We start from the raw sequence: 16,608 nt of genomic DNA on the forward strand, positions 1-16,608 counted from the left end.
TATTAATAAAAAAATTTATTATGTAAAATAAATAAAAAAGGCCCAAGGGCCATGAAGTAACAAGAATGCAAGGCTGGCACAAGCTGGCATAAGTAGAGAAGACGGAAGATTCTTCATATTAAAAGACCCTGCTTCTCTAAGATGGCAGTCACACCCTGCTTGCCCTGGACAATCACCATATGGAGAAGGACTGTGTACTGTGAAGGGAAGTCCACAAATGCAATGCCAGCATGAGTCAGTCTTGAAGGGTAAACGATGATGGCACCCTCACAGTAACACAAAAGCCGAGCAAGCCCAGTGAGGAAGACCTGTTGATGGGAAAGGAGGAGAATCATTAGTCACAACAAAATCCACATAGAAACAAAGGAGAGAAAAAAAATAAAGTGGATGTCTTTTTTTTGTATAGACATAATAAATATTGCCATTTGGCTATGTATTTATATGATATATAATAGAATACAGCATAAAACAAAATAAGAGGGGTGGTAGGAGAAGAAAAGATTAGTGTTCAGTGAGAATCCACAAGGTCTTCTCTGAATACTCTTTATTTTCTTCAAGGCTGTGGGTCCCTACAATTGCACCAGAGATGGTACACACCCCTATTATTATTTAAACAGGTGAGTAAAAATAGGTGAGTACACATATGGTGTCAGCAAACTTAGCCTCCAAACACACACACACACATGGTATCAGCAAGCTTAGCCTCCAAACACACACACACACACATGGTATCAGCAAGCTTAGCCTCCAAACACACACACACACATGGTATCAGCAAGCTTAGCCTCCAAACACACACACACACACACATGGTATCAGCAAGCTTATCCTCCAAACACACACACACATGGTATCAGCAAGCTTAGCCTCCAAACACACACACACACACACACACACATGGTATCAGCAAGCTTAGCCTCCAAACACACACACACACACATGGTATCAGCAAGCTTAGCCTCCAAACACACACACACACACACACGTGGTATCAGCAAGCTTAGCCTCCAAACACACACACACACACATGGTATCAGCAAGCTTAGCCTCCAAACACACACACACACATGGTATCAGCAAGCTTAGCCTCCAAATACACACATGGTATCAGCAAGCTTAGCCTCTAAACACACACACACACACAAACGGTATCAGCAAGCTTAGCCTCCAAACACACACACACACACATGGTATCAGCAAGCTTAGCCTCCAAACACACACACACATGGTATCAGCAAGCTTAGCCTCCAAACACACACACACATGGTATCAGCAAGCTTAGCCTCCAAATACACACATGGTATCAGCAAGCTTAGCCTCTAAACACACACACACATACACAAACGGTATCAGCAAGCTTAGCCTCTAAACACACACACACAAATGGTATCAGCAAGCTTAGCCTCCAAACACACACACACACACATGGTATCAGCAAGCTTAGCCTCCAAACACACACACACACATGGTATCAGCAAGCTTAGCCTCCAAACACACACACACACACACATGGAATCAGCAAGCTTAGCCTCCAAACACACACACACACACACACACAGAAAATGGGGACATTGAAACAGTTAGCCTCCAAACACAAACACACACACATCAAGTTGATAAACTTGATTTCAAGAGAGAGAGAGGTCACTATGGGGAACTTCAAAATTTTTTTAATAAGTAATTAGGCAGACTTGTTGCTAGACAGGGAAGTAAATTAAATGTATGTCAAATTTTGCAAAATATACAATGAAGGCACACAAACATTCATACCAAAACAGAGATGCAGGGCCAGAAAACAGGATTGGTTCAACAGAAATTGAGAGAGGGCCACAGACCAAAAGACACAAAAATGGAATGAAAGACATTGAAAAACTACAAGCAGATGTCAACAAAGTTTTCGATTGGGCAGCAGAAAATAACATGATGTTTAACAGTGATAAATTTCAGGTATGGCAAAAATGAGGATCTGAAACATAATGCAGGGTACAAAACACAATCGAATCTTCCCATAGTAGAAAAACAGCATGTCAAGGATTTGGGAATAATGATGTCCGACGATCTAATGTTTAGGGAGCATAACCAAGCAAATATTGCGTCGGCCAGAAAAATGATCGGATGGATTATGAGAACTTTCAAATCCAGGGATCCCATCACAATGATTGTACTCTTCAAGTCACTTATGTTGTCCCGTCTCGAGTACTGCTCAGTATTCACTTCCCCCTTCAGAGCAGGAGAGATTGCTGAAATAGAGGGAATACAGAGAACATATACGGCACGCATAGAAGAGATAAAACACCTAAATTATTGGGATCGTCTAAAAGCTCTCCAAATGTACTCTCTAGAAAGGAGATGAGAGAGATACCAAATAATATACACATGGAAGATACTGGAGGGCCAGGTCCCAAATCTACACAGTAAAATAACAACGTACTGGAGTGAACGATATGGAAAAAAATGCAAGATTGAACCAGTGAAGAGCAGAGGTGCCACAGGCACAATCAGAGAGCACTGTATAAACATCAGAGGTCCGCGGTTGTTCAACGTCCTCCCAGCGACTATAAGAAATATTGCCGGAACAACCGTGGACATCTTCAGGAGAAAACTGGACTGTTTTCTAAGAGAAGTTCCGGATCAGCCGGGATGTGGTGGGTATGTGGCCCTGCGGGCCGCTCCAAGCAACAGCCTGGTGGACCAAACTCTCACAAGTCGAGCCTGGCCTCGGGCCGGGCTTGGGGAGTAGAAGAGCAGAACCCCATCAAGCAGGTATCAATATAGAAAGAAGCCAAACCCCCAATCATACCAGCGATACAAAGATGCGAGAAACAACTATACAGCAGTACAGAAAATGATAATGCAATGTGTGAAACATTAAACCAAAAGTTCCAAAGTGTGTTTATACAAAATGAAATCTTAAGAGAACCAGACACAATAAGAATTTCTGAGAACATCATAGAGCGTATAGAGGTGTCTAGAGATGAAGTGGAAAATATGCTAAAGGAGCTAAGTAAGAACAAAGCAGTTGGTCCAGATGGAGTTTCACCATGGGTTCTGAGAGAATGTGCATCTGAGCTCAGCCTTCCACTTCACCTGATCTTTCAGGCATCCCTGTGTACAGGAGTCATAGCAAACATGTGGAAAAAGGCTAACATAGTTCCAATCTACAAAAGTGGCAACAGGGAAGACCCCACCTCTCTCAGTTATAGTCCTCCCAGCGACTATAAGAAATATTGCCGGAACAACCGTGGACATCTTCAGGAGAAAACTGGACTGTTTTCTAAGAGAAGTTCCGGATCAGCCGGGATGTGGTGGGTATGTGGCCCTGCGGGCCGCTCCAAGCAACAGCCTGGTGGACCAAACTCTCACAAGTCGAGCCTGGCCTCGGGCCGGGCTTGGGGAGTAGAAGAGCAGAACCCCATCAAGCAGGTATCAATATAGAAAGAAGCCAAACCCCCAATCATACCAGCGATACAAAGATGCGAGAAACAACTATACAGCAGTAAGGGAAGAGGCAGAAAGAAATTTTTAAAAAGGGATAATGGATAAATGTAAAACAGAACTGGGCCTATTCTACAAATTCATAAACAACAAATTGCAGGTAAAGGATAATATCCAGAGGTTGAAAATAGGAAACAGATTCACAGAAAATGATAATGCAATGTGTGAAACATTAAACCAAAAGTTCCAAAGTGTGTTTATACAAAATGAAATCTTAAGAGAACCAGACACAATAAGAATTTCTGAGAACATCATAGAGCGTATAGAGGTGTCTAGAGATGAAGTGGAAAATATGCTAAAGGAGCTAAGTAAGAACAAAGCAGTTGGTCCAGATGGAGTTTCACCATGGGTTCTGAGAGAATGTGCATCTGAGCTCAGCCTTCCACTTCACCTGATCTTTCAGGCATCCCTGTGTACAGGAGTCATAGCAAACATGTGGAAAAAGGCTAACATAGTTCCAATCTACAAAAGTGGCAACAGGGAAGACCCCACCTCTCTCAGTTATAGACCTGAATCATTGACAAGTGTAACAGTGAAAAGATTGAAAAAAAAAATAATAAAAACTAAATGGGTAGAACACCTGGAGAGAAATTATATAATATCACACAAACAGTATTGTTTTCGATCTGGAAGATCCTGTGTATCGAATTTACTCAGTTTCTATGATTGAGCCACAGAGATTTTAAAGGAAAAAGGTAGTTGGGTTGACTGCATCTATCTAGACATAAAAAAGACTTTCGACAGAGTTCCACATAAGAGGTTGTTCTGGAAACTAGAAAATTTTGGATGGGTGACAGGTAAGCTTCTAACAGGGATGAAAAATTTTCTGACTGATAGAAAAATGAGGGCAGTAATCAGAGGCAATCGGACTGGAGAAGTGTCACAAGTGGAGCACCACAGTACATGCACCAGAAATGTTCATTGTCTACATAAATGATCTACCAGTTGGAATACAGAATTATATAAACATGTTTGCTGATGATGCTAAGATAATGGGATGGATAAGAAATTTAGATGATTGTCATGCCCTTCAAGAAGACCTGGACAAAATAAGTATATGGAGCACCACTTGGCAAATGAAATTTAATGTGAATAAATGCCATGTTATGGAATGTGGAATAGAACATAGATCCCACACAACCTACAAATTATGTGAGAAATCTTTATATAATTCTGATAAAAGAAAGAGGTCTAGGGTTGATTCTAGATAGAAAACTATCACTTGAGGCCCACATAAAGAACGTTGTGTGAGGAGCCTATGCCACGCTTTCTAACTTCAGAATTTTGTTTAAATACATGGATGGCAAAATACTAAAGAAATTGTTCACGAGTTTTGTTCGGCCAAGGCTAGAATATGCAGCGGTTGTGTGGTGCCCATATCTTAAGAAGCACATCAACAAACTGGAAAAGGTGCAAAGACATGCTACTAAGTGGCTCCCAGAACTAAAGGGCAAGAGCTATGTGGAGAGGTCAGAGGCATTAAATATGCCAAAACTAGAAGACAACAAAAAGAGGTGATAAAATCACTATGTACAAAATAGTAACAGGAATTGATAAAATCGATAGGGAAGATTTCCCGAGACCTGGAACTTCAAGAACAAAAGGTCATAGATTTAAACTAACTAAACAAAGATGCCAAAGAAATATATAAAAATTTCCTTTCGCATACAGAGTGGTACACGGTTGGAACAAGTTAAGTGAGAAGGTGGTGGCGGCCAAGACCGTCAGTAGTTTCAAAGCATTATGTGACAAAGAGTGCTGGGTAGACGGGACACCACGAGCGTAGCTCTCATCCTGTAACTACACTTAGGTAATTACATATGGTGTCAGCAAGCTTACCGTCGAAACACACACAAACAGCCTGCCTATTATTCAAGGCCTTCTCTGAGTACTCTCTATTTTCTTCTCTGAGGCTATGGGTCCCTAATCTTGCACCAGAGGTGGTACAACTTTTAAGTTTTTAACTACTGCACTGAGCACCTGATTTTGGCAAAGACTTCTTAGTACAATTGTCAAGGACATAGTTCTGGTATTATTTTGTTTATAAATATTCAGGTATAGTTAATGTCAAAATGTTTCAAAACTCAACAATTTATATTTCAAAACAAAAAAAGTAATGAAAACATTACAAAACATTAAAATATAGCCTAATTAATTAATTAATAAAATAGCACAACTCTCAGAATGTCTGAAGGTGCTTTGAGCAATGAAGTAGTTAATTTTATATATATAATATTATATATATAATATATATTTACCTGTGACTACTGCTTTGCAAAAATTTGATCTCTGTGAAAATTGGTCTCGTCATTGCTAGGAGATATTTTAAGACCATGATTTGCTGTGGTCACTGTAGTCTTCAAGTCATCAATCTAAAAATAGAGGTAATCTTTTAAAATGTAAATTTTGTATAAAAAAAAATGCAAAAATAAATTGCAAGAATAATATGAAGTTATTATACAATTTTTTTAATTATTTAAATATTTGTGAGACATTATTAAGAAATGTATGAAGTACAGATTCTCTAAGACCTGATATGTATCTGCTTATGTTCCACCACATTACATTCAGGGCTGAAGAGAAAACACAGCCAGTAAGGTAATGATCACTTAGGATGGACTGGGATGCTACATGTAGGTGGGGGCTAAGCTGCGTTAGGCTAGGATGCCCAGCCTGCCTTGTCTAGGCTGGGCTGGGCTAGGCAACACTAGAAAGGAGTTAACAAATCTCTGGAGTGCCTTACTTTTCCTGATATCCTTAAAAAAGCAAGAATGATGCCATTTTATAAAGGAGGCGAAACAGCAGAAATAAACAATTAAAGAAAAATATCAAATCTATTTATACTTTCAAAAATATTTGATTTTTTTTTTTACAAACATCTCTTCCTACTTTGTAAAATTCAACATGAATACAAACACACACACACATCCCTAGGAAGCAGCCCATAGCAGCTGTCTAACTCCCAGGTACTTATTTACTGTTAGGTGAACCAGATATAGAGAATAACCGCAAAATGCTATCTTTATAAGAACTATCTTGTAAAGCCACTAGTACATGCAGCATTTCAGGCATGATATATAATATATATATATATATATATATATATATATATATATATATATATATATATATATGTCGTACCTAGTAGCCAGAACGCACTTCTCAGCCTACTATGCAAGGCCCGATTTGCCTAATAAGCCAAGTTTTCATGAATTAATTGTTTTTCGACTACCTAACCTACCTAACCTAACCAAACCTAACTTTTTCGGCTACCTAACCAAACCTAACCTATAAAGATAGGTTAGGTTAGGTTAGGTAGGGTTGGTTAGGTTCGGTCATATATCTACGTTAATTTTAACTCCAATAAAAAAAAATTGACCTCATACATAATGAAATGGGTAGCTTTATCATTTCATAAGAAAAAAATTAGAAAAAATATATTAATTCAGGAAAACTTGGCTTATTAGGCAAATCGGGCCTTGAATAGTAGGCCAAAAAGTGAGTTCTGGCTACTAGGTACGACATATATATATATATATATATATATATATATATATATATATATATATATATATATATATATATATATATATAATATATATATATATATATATATATATATATATATATATATATATATATATATATATATATATATAATATATATATATATAATATATATATATATATATATATATATATATATATATATATATATATATATATATATATATATATATATATATATATATATATATATATGTCGTACCTAGTAGCCAGAACGCACTTATCAGCCTACTATGCAAGGCCCGATTTGCCTAATAAGCCAAGTTTTCCTGAATTAATATATTTTCTCTAATTTTTTTCTTATGAAATGATAAAGCTACCCATTTCATTATGTATGAGGTAAATTTTGTTTATTGGAGTTAAAATTAAAGTAGATATATGACCAAACCTAACCAACCCTACCTAACCTAACCTAACCTATCTTTATAGGTTAGGTTCGGTTAGGTAGCCGAAAAAGTTAGGTTAGGTTAGGTAGGTTAGGTAGTCGAAAAACAATTAATTCATGAAAACTTGGCTTATTATGCAAATCGGGCCTTGCATAGTAGGCTGAGAAGTGCGTTCTGGCTACTAGGTACGACATATATATATATATATATATATATATATATATATATATATATATATATATATATATATATATATATATATATAATATATATATATATATATATATATATATATATAATATATATATATATATATATATATATATATATAATATATATATATATATAAATATATAGATATATTTTTTATATAAATTAAATTAAAAAAAAAATCATTTCTCTATGGTCTGACAAGTGGAGGGTTCCTACAAACTCAACCAGAGGTGGTACCCTCTATATATTAATAAAAAGGCAAGGCTATGTTAAATCTAGGCAGGGATTGGCTTGGCTAAGCTGGTCAGGGCTTGGCTAGGGTAGGAAGGACTGGTCATGTTTAAAAGCAAGGCAAGACTAGGTAAGGGTATACTGGGATAGGCTTGGCTACGGTAGGCTAGGAAGAGGTAAACTAGGATAAGCAAGGCTGTGCAAGCACTATGCACAGCTATAATGAACTATGCTAAGATGGTTTAAGCTGGGCTAGGTTAGGATAAGCTGAGTCATGCAGGGCCCCGATTGACCAGTGGAGTCTAATGGTCTAACCTTCTAGCTAGTTTGCTGACCTAAGAGTGTAAATGCCTAGCCCCTAACCTGAGATATATACAAGAGTTGTTACATTCTTGTACAGCCACTAGTACGAGTAGCGTTTCGGGCAGGACCCTGGAATACGATCCCCGCCGCGAAGAATCGTTTTTTCATCCAAGTACACATTTTACTGTTGCGTTAAACAGAGGCTACAGTTAAGGAATTGCGCCCAGTAAATCCTCCCCGGCCAGGATACGAACCCATGACATAGCGCTCGCGGAACGCCAGGCGAGTGTCCTACCACTACAACGCCAGGCGAGTGTCCTACCACTACACCACCTGCTGCAATATTATTATAAAAGAAATATTACTTATTATAATCGTAAATACTAAATACCTGTTGTGTTGATTTAGGGGCGACGACGATCGTGGGATCGGATGCGAGCCACAGGTGGCCTACACCATGCTTTCTAAGGCGTCCATCTCATAACAAAAACAAATCCGTGCATTCATACACTAACAGAGATCCCGTGGTTATTCGAATACTTGCAATTCTTTTACTTAAAATAATAACAATTAGATTAATAATAATTAACATAATTTTTACTCAAGATTCATAAAAATCATTAATACTATTTTAAAAGAAAATTTGTAAGACATCTGAAAACAGATATACAGACTTTGTGTGATATTTATTTCAACATTATATATTAATAGAATGTTGTAACTATTATTTTTAAATATTAGGTAGTTTCCAGCTACGTATATCGCATATAAACGTTGCAAAAAGATTTTAGACTGAATTAACACATTACACATTTATGGAGTAATTAACAACAAAACAATCTTTATTTTCATTGCAGAACATATATCAGAGCATACTAGTGACTCATACATTTAAAATAGTGTGATTTTTAAACAATTCGGTTGTAAACCCGCAGAACCGCCTACCCGCCAAAGACGTAACATAAGAAATGGTATATAATTCATTGTTTTAAATTACATATATAATCATTAATAATTTTCGGCAGCTATCGAGGTTCTCCATAGGTAAATTCCTGTACTCTATCAAGATGCTACTTGCTGTTTAGCTGTTTAAATTCTTGGAAAATTGTAATGACCAGCGACATAAAATATAACAATGAAATAGTAGCTGGTAACTGTAGCTGAACGAAAAATTAAATTCCAAATTGATTAGATGTTTTTCTAAATATAAAGATCGACCTGAAGGAATTTTATGAATTATGGACTAATTAAACAAAAAAATAGGTAATTTTACTTGAAGAACAGATACCAGAGAATAGTTAGTGAGTACATTTATATTGTATAATGGGAGAAAGCCCCTGGTAGCCGCGAATTAAAATAACCACCTACATTAATTGATAACTAGGAAATTGTATCTGGAAACTTTATCTGAACGAAAACACAATACCAATTTGTTTAGATGTTTTTCTTAATATAAAGATCAACAGTAAGGAATCTATTTATTTATTTATTTATTTATTTATTTATGCATATACAAGAATGTACATAAGGAATGTGAGGATACAATTATGGTAATTACAGTCTTGTAAAGCCACTAGCACGCGCAGCGTTTCGGGCAGGTCCTTAATCTAAGAAAATTTTAAGGAGGTAAATACTTGCAAAATTTATAGACAAAAAAATGATAACAGATTACATGGAATGAAAAAAAAAAAAGATGAGAGAAAATTATAGGTACAGTATATTAAAGCACATAGGTAGCTATGATTGATTGCAATGACAGCTTAAAATGGTAGTTGACAACAAATTGGTAGGCACAATACAGCAGAAACAATATAAGATTGATTGCAATGACAGCTTGAATGGTAGTTGACAAAAATTGGTAGTCACAATACAGCATATGGCTAGCACATAAAAGAAGACAGCAATGAACACAATGATAAGGTTGTTTGATATTACATAAAAATTAGGAGATTGGGTACCACTAGGTACAGAGCTAATTTAAAGCTCAGTGTAGGAAACTAAATAGATGAAGTTAGGTACTTTTTGGTTTTGCTTTTAAATAAGGCAAAAGTTTTACAGTTTTTCAATTCACTAGGGAGTGAGTTCCATAGACTAGGTCCCTTAATTTGCATAGAGTGTTTACACAGATTAAGTTTGACCCTGGGGATATCAAAGAGATATTTATTTCTGGTGTGGTGATAATGGGTCCTATTACATCTGTCCAGGGAGAGTTTCAGAGCATGGTTTGCATTTAAGAACAGGGTTTTGTAAATGTAGTTGACACAAGAGAATGTGTGGAGGGAGTTAATATTTAGCAAGTTTAGAGATTTAAACAAGGGAGCTGAGTGTTGTCTGAAAGCAGAGTTAGTTATTATTCTGATAGCAGATTTTTGCTGTGTGATGATGGGCTTAAGGTGGTTTGCAGTGGTAGACCCCCATGCACAGATACCATAATTAAGATAGGGGTAGATTAGTGCATAATATAGTGAGAGGAGAGCAGAGTTAGGAACATAATATCTGATTTTGGAGAGTATACCAACTGTCTTAGAGACTTTCTTAGTTATGTGTTGAATGTGGGTGCTGAAGTTGAGTCTCTTGTCTAGGAATAGGCCAAGAAACTTGCCGTCATTTTTATTACTGATGTTAATGTTGTCTATCTGTAGCTGAATTGCATTTGATGATTTGCTTCCAAATAAGATGTAGTAAGTCTTTTCGATGTTTAATGTTAGTTTGTTCGTTGACATCCATAAGTGGACTTTTTTTTAATTCATTATTCACAACATTATTTAGTGTATGTGGGTTGAGGTTTGAGTAGATAAGGGTAGTATCGTCAGCAAACAATATAGGTTTGAGAATATTAGAGACATTAGGCAGATCGTTTATATATATAAGAAATAGAAGAGGTCCTAAGATGCTGCCCTGTGGCACTCCAACGGTAATTGGTAGAGTGGAAGAAGTTGTATCATTGATGGTTACATATTGGTGTCTGTCACTAAGATAGGATCGGATGTAGTCAAGGGCAAGGCCTCGGATTCCATAATGCTGGAGTTTAAATAAGAGGTAGTTGTGATTAACAGTATCAAAGGCTTTTCTTAGGTCAATGAAGAGTCCAATCGGAAACTCATTTTTGTCAAGGGCTGAGTAAATAATGTCAAGGAGACTAATGATCTCATTATGGACAAATTATTCATTATGGACAATCTTATTCATTATGGACTTATCTTATTCATTATGGGCATCTTATTCATTATGGACAAATTAACAAAAAAAAAACGATAATTTTCATTGAGGACCATATATTAGAGCATACTTAGTCACTTATATATTAAAAGTATTGTGTATTTTGAACCATTGGGGTTGTAAACAAACAGAACGGCCTACCCGAAAAGTCGTAACATAAAATGTTGCATATGTTTGCTAATTTATTATTTGATAAATGATTATTATTAATTTACGACAACTATAGAGGTTTCCCATTAGTTAAATTACTGTAGTCTGACTAAATGCTACTACGAAACCTATATAAATCCTGGGAAAGTCACAATGACCAGCGACATTAAAGCATAGAGGGTTAAATAGTAACAGGCAACTGTCGGCGAACGAAAAATTCATTTCCAAATTTATTAGATGTTTTCCTAAATATAAAGATCGATAGGCTGGAATTTTCTGGATTATGGCCTAATTAAGGCAAAAATATATATATTTTTACTTGAAGAACAAATATCAGAGTCAGTGAGTTATAGAATAATAAGAGTGTGGTATTTCATTGTATAACAAGAGATAGTCCATGGAAGCGATAATAGACGTAGTTTTACACAAAATAACGTCCAAAAACAGCCGTAGAGTCAAACGGCAAATGTTGACGTTCTTTTTAAGAGGACAGGTTGCTCTAAGACTTTCCAACGCCTAGCCAAGGGCTTCTACTGGCCGCATATGAAGGAGGACGTACGTCGTTTCTGCAAGACCTGCCACGCCTGCCAGGTGGCCGGGAAAGCAAACCAGGCTGTCCCCAAAGCCCCTTTTTACCCCATTCCATCAATAGGTGAGCCCTTCGAACACCTCATCTTGGATATAGTAGGCCCTCTTCCACCTGCTACCTCAGGGGTACAGTATTTGCTAACAATACTAGATCGGGTTAGTAGATACCCAGAAGCGATCCCCCTTAAGACCATCACAGCTAGGGTTTTGGTGAAACAACTGCTCTGGTTCATCTCACGATACGGTCTTCCCAAGACCATTCAGACGGACCAGGGATCTAATTTCATGTCCCATTTGTTTCGCCAACAGATCGCCGACCTGGGAATCCGACAGGTAACCTCTAGTGCCTACCATCCCGAGTCTCAGGGAGCTTTGGAACGTTTTCACCAGACGTTGAAGGGCATGCTTCGGAAGTTTTGCTACGACAGGCAGAGTAAGTGGGTTGAAGAACTGCCCTACCTCCTATTTGCGGTAAGATCAGTACCCAATGAATCCATAGGAATCTCCCCATTCGAGATGATCTTTGGTCACTCAGTAAGAGGTCCCTTAGAGGTGGCACGAGACCATTGGCTGGACGCAGAAACCAACGAGGATATTGTGGACTGGTTGTCTACAAATAAAGGACGGCTGTTCTCAGCCTGGGAGATGGCTACTAGGACCTTAGAAAGTACACAAAGAACTATCAAGAGCAGGTATGATAGGAGGACCAAGCAAAGGGAGTTCCAAGTAGGAGATCTGGTTTTGGTATGTACTCCTACAATAACTGGAAGTTTGAGCGCCAGATTCGTAGGTCCCTATCCGGTTGTAAAGAAGGTTACTAACCTCAATTACCTTCTGAGTACTCCAGACCGTCGTAAGAAAGAAACTCTGGTTCATGTTAATATGATCAAGAGATACGAGGGGCGGGATACACTCCCCGTAACCTTAGTGACCACTAATGACGACATTGAGGAGGAAGAGGAGGTGTTGACTAACTCAGACATTCTGTTAAACTTGCAGGCAAAGTTGACACACGTGGCCGAAGGACATCAATCATCATTGCTGCAGATGATCCGGCAATACAAGCCTATCTTCGACGATGTTCCAGGATTAACATCTGTCTTGAGGCATGATGTCGAGCTGGAGGAAGGCGTCCGACCTATAAAGCAACACCCGTACCGTCTCAACCCACTGAAGAAACGGATGGTGAAAGAGGAGGTAGATTACATGCTGAAACACCATCTGATAGCCCCGAGCTCGAGCCCATGGTCATCCCCGATACTACTAGTGCCCAAACCTGGTAAGAAATACCGTCTTTGTATTGATTATCGCCAGGTGAATAAGGTCACTGTAGCAGATACTTACCCGCTCCCCAGAGTAGAGGAATGTCTGGATGCCATAGGTAGAGCCCGGTACCTGACAAAATTTGACCTGTTCAAAGGCTATTGGCAAGTTCCCCTCACGGAAAAAGCCAAACCCATATCAGCATTTGTGACTCCCGACGGGCTGTTTGAATGTCAGGTAATGCCATTCGGGATGAAAAACGCAGCCTCCACTTTCCAGAGACTGATGGGTATTGTGTTGCGTGACGTGGAAAACACCTTAGTCTACATCGATGATGTATTAATATATGATGTAGATTGGCAGGATCATCTGCGTCACATAGAGGATTTCTTCAAGGCCATGCTCCAGTCAGGATTGGTGGTCAACCTGCATAAATCGGAGTTTGCCAGAACCTCTGTCATCTTCCTAGGTCATAAGGTTGGAGGAGGATGGATTGCGCCGAAGGCCAGCAAGATCGAGGCAATAGTCCAGTATCCTACGCCAGCTACCAGGAAGGACATCTTGCGTTTCCTTGGTATGGCTGGGTTTTATCGTAAGTTTGTCCCTAATTTTTCCTCCATCGCCGCCCCCCTGACCAATCTGTTGAAGAAGGGGGTAAAGTTAATATGGAATGAGAATTGCCAGAAGGCATTCGAGAATCTCAAAGCAATTCTGATCTCTGCTCCAATCCTCAGGTCCCCGAGCTTTGAGGATAGATTCATCCTGACGGTCGACGCCTCTGACTATGGCCTGGGCTCCGTTTTATCCCAGACGGACGAGAAGGGGGTGGAACATCCGGTGGCCTATCATTCTAAGAAGTTCACCCCCAGCCAGCTGAATTACTCGGTCATAGAAAAGGAAACGTTGGCCTTGATTAATTCCGTCCAGCACTTTGAGGTGTATCTAACAAGCAATGGTCATCCTATATTAGTACGGACCGACCATAATCCTCTAAAGTTCCTGGCTCAGTTTAGGCAAAAGAACCTCAGGCTCACCAGATGGAGTCTCCATCTGCAGCAATACCCCCTCCAGATTGAACACATCAAAGGGGTGGACAACGTGGTAGCTGATGCATTATCTCGCATCTAAATCCTCATACTAATTTGGTTTGTCTTCCCTTATAGAACCCCAAACCAAATTCCTTTTGGTGGGGAGGTGTTACGAACCCGGATCCAGCGTCCGAGCATGGAGTAGTAAACGACCGCGCCATCTGTGGGTCGGCTCCCGAAACCCCCCCGCCAAACGCCGACGACACCTGGTGAGGATGCCGTGTATCAGCTACAAAGGCCAGTTTCCAGTCCCGTTCAGCACTCTACACCGCCGCCACTGACCTCTGGTGAGGTGGTGCTCCGACGACAGCGCCATCTATGGACTGGATACGTCAGGTGTTTGTGCCAGAGCCCGTAAGTAAGGTGTTTTAGTGTGTCCCAGTCATTGATGACGTGTCTGTTTACAGAGTCGACCTGGGACCGCTGTGTTGAAGGTTGAGTCAGTCTACCCGAGGCAGCCAGTCTCCATACCTTGAACGTTGCTGCAGCTGTTGTGAAGTCGTCCCCCCGGAAGAACACTGTGGTGTGTTAGCCTGCCAGTGGAGTGGCAGTAAGAGGATTTACCCGGGACCGACTGTTGGAGACGATCATCCACTGGGGTATTGAGGACAGGAGGGTGATTTGTGATATCACACGAGACTCCTGTCTAGGGCGTACCCCTTATATCGTTCGTGGACTGGCCGTACCAGCCTTGGTGGCTCAGTACCTGCCAGCAGACCAGCTGGACGTGTGGTTGACGGCCTCCACGACGGTGCCCCCAGTGGAACTGTGTTTTGGCTGACCTTTGGCCAGGGTAGGCTCAACTTCTTTGGATATTTCGTTGTGTGGCCACGAAGAAGCACCAAGGACTCGGTACCGAGAGTTGTGGCACCAGAGTCTTCAGCAGAAGACTATATTGTGTATAATCCCCTTGTATAGTGTTAATACCCCTCCCCCTGTGCACCTTTTGATTTTATATATTTAATTGGTGATGGTGACAAGTATAATCTTAAGTTCTTAGCTTTCTTTCCCTACTCCCTTTTAAGTTACTTGCGTCACGGATCTCATCCCTTGATAGCCAATACTGGCTTGGGAACGGATACATATATCTTCCTCTAACAACATCAGAGTAAGGACCCCGTTGCGTCCCGAGAGGGCCGTAACACCGCCGCAGAGGATAATGTTGTGTACCCTGCGTGCGCGGTGACCAGGTCTATGGGACTTAAATGTAAGGGCAGCCCTGTGCTTGCCAAGGTGGTAAATCCCGAGGTCACGAGGAGCTTTCTGAGTGGTGAAAACCAAGTAGACCTCGCGGACACATTCATGGCCCGACTCGATGACGTGGCCGAGGACATTGTGGAGAGCCTGCCACCGCCATCTACCGAGAGTAGTGGGGAGGTGGAGGAGAACACTGTTGAGCCTCGGCCAATGGTATCTGACCAAGGCCTAGATGCCTCCTTGAGTGAGTTACAGAAAGCTGACCCCACTCTTGCAGATTGTCATGAGACAGCCGTCTCTATGGAGGAAATTGTAGACGCAGCAACTGGGTACTACTACAATGATTGGATTTTGATGAGAAAATGGAGACCACAGAGTGCTCCCTTGTCAAATGAGTGGGAGGTAGTCCACCAGGTTATGTTGCCGACCTGCTATAGAGAAAGAGTTTTGGCAGCTGCTCATGATGATCCTATGGGGGGACATCAAGGTATTAATATTACGTATCACAAAATTTTAAAGTATTTTTTCTGGCCCAAGCTGAAAAGCGATGTGGCAAAATTTTGTAATGTGTGTATTGTTTGTCAACTGGTTGGGAAACCAAACAAGACTAAAATAAAAAAAAAAAAAATAAAATAAAAAAAAAAAAAAATAAAATGTGACCAACAACTTCTGGCCTTCTTAAGTGATTGTGGTATATCTGAAAACCTGAACCCGACCAATGCCAGTACTTAAAATAACTCTTTCAGTGCCTGAGCCTAATCTAACTTTGTCTAAGGTGCTGTCTCTGCCTTACCTTTTACCTAATGTTCTCTCATTCATATAATTTTCTAAATAATCCATCAAGTCTCCATGCACTTATGCAAGCATCTACCTCAGTTTCATTGTAAAATTTTACTCTTAAATCTAAT

The 16,608-nt window shown here is 39.6% G+C and overlaps 1 long non-coding RNA gene across 1 annotated transcript; it reads right to left on the reverse strand.

Moving 5' to 3' along the window:
* Positions 1–8,722, reverse strand: LOC138356586 (uncharacterized). The gene is made up of 3 exons (XR_011224543.1): positions 8,587–8,722; positions 5,754–5,867; positions 1–308 (listed from the first exon to the last, which is right to left on the reverse strand). It is a non-coding gene; the product is annotated as an uncharacterized lncRNA (long non-coding RNA).
* Between the last annotated feature and the right edge of the window lie 7,886 nt (positions 8,723–16,608).

This window comes from Procambarus clarkii, chromosome 73, assembly GCF_040958095.1.
Source record: "Procambarus clarkii isolate CNS0578487 chromosome 73, FALCON_Pclarkii_2.0, whole genome shotgun sequence".
Taxonomy (NCBI): Eukaryota; Metazoa; Arthropoda; class Malacostraca; order Decapoda; family Cambaridae; genus Procambarus; species Procambarus clarkii.